The sequence below is a fragment of the Callithrix jacchus genome, chromosome 5 (assembly GCF_049354715.1).
Source record: "Callithrix jacchus isolate 240 chromosome 5, calJac240_pri, whole genome shotgun sequence".
Classification (NCBI taxonomy): domain Eukaryota; kingdom Metazoa; phylum Chordata; class Mammalia; order Primates; family Cebidae; genus Callithrix; species Callithrix jacchus.
The window spans coordinates 10,332,587-10,339,206 of NC_133506.1; positions in this window are offsets into that span (position 1 = coordinate 10,332,587).

The following is a 6,620-nucleotide window of genomic DNA, read 5'->3' on the forward strand; positions in this document are numbered from 1 at the left end:
GAGTGTGGTGTTGGTATACAGACAGACAAATAAGGCCGGGCTCGGTGGCTCACGCCTATAATCTCAGCACTTTGGGAGGCCAAGGCGGATAGATCACCTGAGATCAGGAGTTCAAGACCCCCAGCCTGACTAACATTGTGAAACCCCATCTCTACTAAAAATACAAAATCAGCCAGGCATGATGGCACATGCCTGTAATCCCAGCTACTTGGGAGGCTGAGGCAGGAGAATCGCTTGAACCTGGGAGGCAGAGGTTGCAGTCAGCTGAGATCATGCCATTAAACTCTAGCCTGGGCAACAAGAGTGAAACTCCATCTCAAAAAAAATAAATAAATGAATGAAAGACAGACAAATAGACCAGTGGAACAGAGTAGAGTCCAGAATTAGAACCACATGTATATGAACAAGTGAGTCTCAATGCAGGTGCAAAGGTAATTTAGTGGAGAAAGAACAGTCTTCAACCAGCAGTGCTGAACCAGTGTATATTCATATAAAATGAATTTCAAATTATACCTTACACCATAAACAAAAATTAACTCAAACTCAATCATAGACCTAAATGTCAAACCAAAAACTATAAACCTCCAAAGAGGAAACATAGAAAAAAAATAGCTGTAACCTTGGATTAGGCAAAGATTTCTTAAATATGACACCAAAAGCCCAATCCATAAAATAAAAATTTGATTAACTGTACTGTATCAAAATTTAAAACTTCTGTTATTGAAAATACACTCTTAAGAAAAAAAATACATGCCACAGACTGGAAGAAAGTGTTTTCAGATCATATCTGATAAAAGACTTGTATCCAGAATAAAGAACTCTCAAAGTCCAACACATAAAAAGGGGAACAGGGGAAAGAGGGTATAAAATGTGAAAAAACACTTAACAGAAGAAGATATATAGATGAAAAATAAGCACATGAAAAGATGTTCAACATCATTAGTCATTAGAAACATGTGAATTAAAACCATAAGGGAGATACCATTACCCATCTGTTGGAATGGGTAATATTAAAAAGACTGATCAGACCAAGTGCTGGCAAAGATGTGGAGGAATTGCAACTCTTATACCTTGTTGGTGGGAATGTAAAATTGTAGGGCCACTTTGAAAAATGGTTTAACAGTTTTTTAAAATGTTAAAAATACACCTACCATATAATCCAACCATTTCATTCTTAGGTATTTACCCCCCTAAAATGAAAACATATCTCCATACAAAGACTTGTATATAAATGTTCATAGCAGCTTTACTTATAATAGTCAAAAGCTGAAAATAACTCAAATGTCCATCAATAGGTGAATAGATAAATGTTGATATATCCATACAACTGAATACTATTCAGTTATAAAAAGGAATAAATTGTTGATACAACATAGATGAATTTTCAGTTATTCCATTAATTCCATTCATTAAGATGAGTGAAAGATGCCAGATGAATAAAAGAGTACCTATAAGTGGGAGCTGAACAATGAGAACACATGGACACAGGGAGGGGAACGACACACACCAGGGCCAGTCAAGGGGTAGGGGGGCCAGGGGAGGGAGAGCATTAGGACAAATAGCTAATGTATGTGGGGCTTAAAACCTAGATGATGGCTTGACAGGTGCAGCAAACCACAATGGCACATGTGTACCTATGTAATAAACCCACATGTTCTGCACTCGTATCCTGGAACTTAAAGTAAAATTTTAAAAAAGAAAGAAAGAAAAGTACCTATTGAATTGTATAAAGGTACCATCCATTACAAAATTCTAGAAAATACAAACTGATCTATAGTAACAGAAAGCAAATAAACATCCATGATTGCTTGTGGACAGAAGCAGGGGGGTGTGAGGAAGCTGTGGGGAGGAATTATAAAGAGGTAGAAGAATAAATTTCATATCCTGATTGTGATGATTTCATAGATGTATAAGTGTCAACTTGTATGTGAAGTTTATTGTATGTCAATCCTACTTCAGTAAAGCAGAGTTTTGTTTTGTTTTTTAGAGACAGGGTCTCATTTTCTCACCCAGGCTGGAGTACAGTGGTGCAGTCATGGCTCACAGTAGCCTCAAACTTCTGGGCTCAACTGATCCTCCTGTTTCAGCCTCCCCTGTTTCTGGGACTATAGGGATTCCCCACTACATTCAGGGAATTTATTTTTTATTTTTTGCAGAGTCGGGGGGGGGTAAAGAGTGTTACTTTATAGCCCAGACTGGTCTCAAACTTCTGCTTCAAGTGATCCTCCCACCTCAGCCTTCCAGAGTCCTGAGTTTACAGGTGTCAGCCACCACAACTGGCCGAGCAGGGTTTTGGTTTTTTTTTAAAAAATAGGCTCATTTCCTTGCAATTAGATTTTCTCTTTCACTGATGTACCTGTTTAGAGGTACTTAAATACTACATTGAACACAGAACCTATGCAGGAAACTGGATAATGCAACAGAAGGCAAGTTACCTACTTTTGCTGAGAAACTTCCAGGTTTTTAAATTTCTTATTTATTTATTTTGAGATGGATATTCACTCTTGTTGCCCATACTGGAGTGCAGGGGTGTTATCTTGGTTCACTGCAACCTCTGCCTCCTGGGTTCAAGCGATTTCTCCTGCCTCAGCCTCCCAGGTAGCTGGGATTACAGGTACCTGTCACTACACCTGGCTAATTTTTGTATTTTTAGTAGGGACGGGGTTTCACCATGTTGGCCAGGATGGTCTTGAACTCCTGACCTCAAGGAATCCACCCACCTTGGCCTCCCAAAGTGCTGGGTGAAAGCAGCCAAACCTGGCCAAAACTTCCATTTAGATAAAATATTTTGGAAAAAAAAATTGAGTTTTACTTTTCTGAGATGGAATGTTGCTCTGTTGCTCAGGCTGGAGTGCAGGAATGTGATCTTGGCTCACTGCAACCTCCACTTCCTGAGTTCAAGTGATTCTCCTGCCTCAGCCTCCTGAGTAGCTGGGATTACAGGCGTGCACCACCAGGCTGGTCTCAAACTCCTGACCTTAAGTAATCCGCCCGCCTTGGCCTCCAAAAGTGCTGAGATTACAGGTGTGAGCCGCTGCACCTGGCCAAGTTTTACTCTTCTTTTTTTTCAGATGGAGTCTCGCTCTGTTCTCCAGGCTGAAGTGCAGTGGTGCGATCTCGGCTCACTGCAACCTCTGCCTCTCAGGTTCAAGCAATTCTCCTGCCTCAGCCTCTGGAGTGGCTGGGATTACAGGTGTGTGCCACCATGCCTGGCTATTTTTTTTACTTTTCACTTTTCAAATTTTATTTATTTATTTATTTTTGTTGAGACTGAGTTTCGATCTTGTTGCCCAGGCTGCAGTACAGTGGCATGATCTTGGCTCACTGCAAACTCCACCTCTTGGTTTCAAGCAGTTCTTCTACCTCAGCCTCCCAAATAGCTGAGATTACAGATACGTACCACCTCGCCTGGCCAATTTTTATATTTTTAGTAGAGATGAGGTCTCACCATGTTGGTCAGGTTGGTCTCGAACACCTGACCTCAGATGTTTGGGAGACCTGCCTTGGCCTCCCAAAGTGCTGGGATTATAGGCATGAGCCACCACGCCTGGCCAAAGTTTTACTTTTCTTAATTTTTTTTTCCTGGAAAATAAGTGCTGACATCACAGCTGAAGTGCTCATGCATCTTTTACTCCTTTCAGGAGTACCTTGGTATGGCAAAGGAATGGATACAGAGCTCATACGTTAAAATGTAAGACTGTCTTATTACATGATTTGTCAATGGTCAAATATGAACGGTTTTTGAGACAATGAAGTTTGAGTTCTCTCTTGCTTAATTAGCAAAGAGTGGGCTTACATACCAGGGCAATTTAAGATTTCCATTATTTCCACATCTCAAAAAAAACAAAACAAAACAAAACAAAACAGGAAACAATCTAAATGTAAGTGATGACTCATATAAGGCTATTTGTAAGTTTCCCACTTCCCAGTCATGAATGAATAAAATCTACAATAGAGGAGTCAAATTTTTAAGTGTCCTGTACCATATGTTCATATAACAACAAACTGAGAAAGTTACCTCCTTTATTCAATTCTTATAATAAATTTAAAGCTTAAAGCGATTAAGCTATTTCCACAGTTTTGTTTTTTGAGACTGAATTTCACTCTTGTTGCCCAGGCTGGAGTGCAATGGCATGATTTCAGTTCACTGCAACCTCTCCCTCCTGAGTTCAAGCGATTTTCCTGCCTCAGCCTCCTGAGTAGCTGGGATTATAGGCATGTGCCACCACGACCGCTAATATTGGCATATTTCCACAAACTTTAAAGGAATGTTACATTTTTCAGGACAACGATGTTGGGACATTGTAGTAAAGGTTATGAAACCTCACTGTGGGCCATGCCAGCCACATAGCAAAATGTGGTAGAAATTTAAAATATGGAGGTAGGGCCAGGCATGGTTGCTCACGCCTATAATCCTAGCACTTTGGGAGGCTGAGGTGTGATCACTTGAGCCCAGGGGTTCATGAACAGCCTGGGCAACACAGTGAAACCCCATCTCTACCAATCAATCAGTCAATCAATAAGCTGGGCATAGTGGCATGTGCCTGTAGTCCCAGCTACTTGGGAGGCTGAGGTGTGAGGATCACTTGAGCCCAGGAGGTGAAGGTTGCAGTGAGCTGTGATGGTACCAGCCTGGAAAACAGACACACTCTCTCTCTCTATACACACACACACACACACACACACACACACACACACACACGGAGACATTCATATATATGTACATATGTATGTATATTTATAAAATATATATATAGCAGTAGAATGAAGGAGATATTGAGCTCATTTGAAGCTTCTCCAGGTTTCTCACAGAGTGAAAGATCCAGAACTGAGATGGGGTTTGAAGCAAGTGAAAAGGCCTTGGCTAGGCTCAGTAGGGAAGGTGGCAGGGTTCCTGGAGGACAGGATGGCAAACCCCAGAGATCTCACTAAGGCTGCGTAACTCATTACTTTTTCCTGCAAATCAGTCCAGGTGTAGTTTTCTCCAGCAACACCAGGAAGCCCCAGAATCACAGGTACAAAGGTGTCTGAAGAGAGAAAAGTGTTTTGAGAAGGAAAGGCAGAGTGACAAGGAATTGGACAAACTGGATACAGCTGAAGAGTGTGCTCCAAGGATGAGTCTTTTATTAAAGAAAAGAAAAAAATTAATTTGGGGGCTGGGCACAGTGGCTCACATCTGTTGTCCCAGCACTTTGGGAAGCCAAAGAGGGAGGATTGCTTGAGGTTAGGAGTTCAAGACCAGTCTGGGCAACATAGTAAGACCTTGTCTTTACATTTAAAAAAAAAAGTGAAAAAATAAATTTTAAAAATCGAATTTGCAAAAAATGATTAAAAACTTTATCTAGGCCAGGCACAGTGGCTCACGCCTGTAATCCCAGCACTTTCGGAGGCCAAGGCAGGTGATCAACACTTTTCTGGTCTGCTATTTCTATCTCCTTTTGTGTGAGATGTTATGCCCTTTAACAAGGTAAAATTTCATTAATAAGTAACGAAAGTTAACACCAAGAATTCTGCATCCTTCTCTTCCAACCATTCTACTTCAAAATTATTTACGGGGTCTTCATGTTACCTTTTATTTCTGCCCTCACTTCATTTATCAGTTCACTGCTATGCTCCATCCCTCACATTTTAGCTCACACTCCACTACTGATGTTCTCTGTAGGGTCATGAACCTCGGATCAAGATCAAGACTACCTGTTAAAACTGAAATCCTGTACCTCCCTGCTTTTAACTTCTGCATGGAGCTTAAAATAGCCTCTCTACCACCACCCCTATCCCAGAACCCACCTTGGATTTTGTCTCCCTCAGCTCCTTTTCTGTCTCAACACCACCACTAAAGAGGTTGGTCTGGCTGGGCACGGTGGCTCACGCCTATAATCCCAGCACTTTGGGAGGCCGAGGTGGGTGGATCACGAGGTCAAGAGATCGATACCATCCTGGTCAACGAGGTGAAGCCCTGTCTCTACTACAAATACAAAAATTAGCTGGGCATGGTGGTGTGCGCCTATAGTCCCAGCTACTCGGGAGGCTGAGGCAGGAGAATTGCCTGAACCCAGGAGGCGGAGGTTGCAGTGAGCCGAGATTGTGCCATTGCACTCCAGTCTGGGTTACAACAGCAAAACTCCAGTCTCAAAAAGAGGTTGGTCTGTGTTCTCTTTCCCTCCACCCTCATCAATCACATTATAAATTTTAAATAGGTCTCCCACTTGGGCTTGGGAGCAACCACTTATTGTGTGTCCGCTATGAGTCAATAATTATGCAAGGTAACGTAATGAGTCTTCCTATCTCCAGGAGTAGATGAATACTGAATATACACATGAATGCATGAGACTGGGAGGTATGGGTAAGAAGTAGCCAGATCCAAAATTCTGTAGTTTCCACTCAGTCCTTGATTTTTTCCCAATCCCAAAGAGGTGCTGACAATAGGGGACCCCCTCCAGGATCTTTGTTAAATACACATGTTCTGGTGAGGTTGGAAATAAGTATGAGACAGGAGTACACATTCAATTTCTAAACAGTGTGAGGTCAAAGGCCCAATGTCGGACAGAGCCCGGAGGCAACCTCCCCAGTTCTTAAGATCATAGTTTGGGATACCCACTTCACACAGGAATTTGTCACTC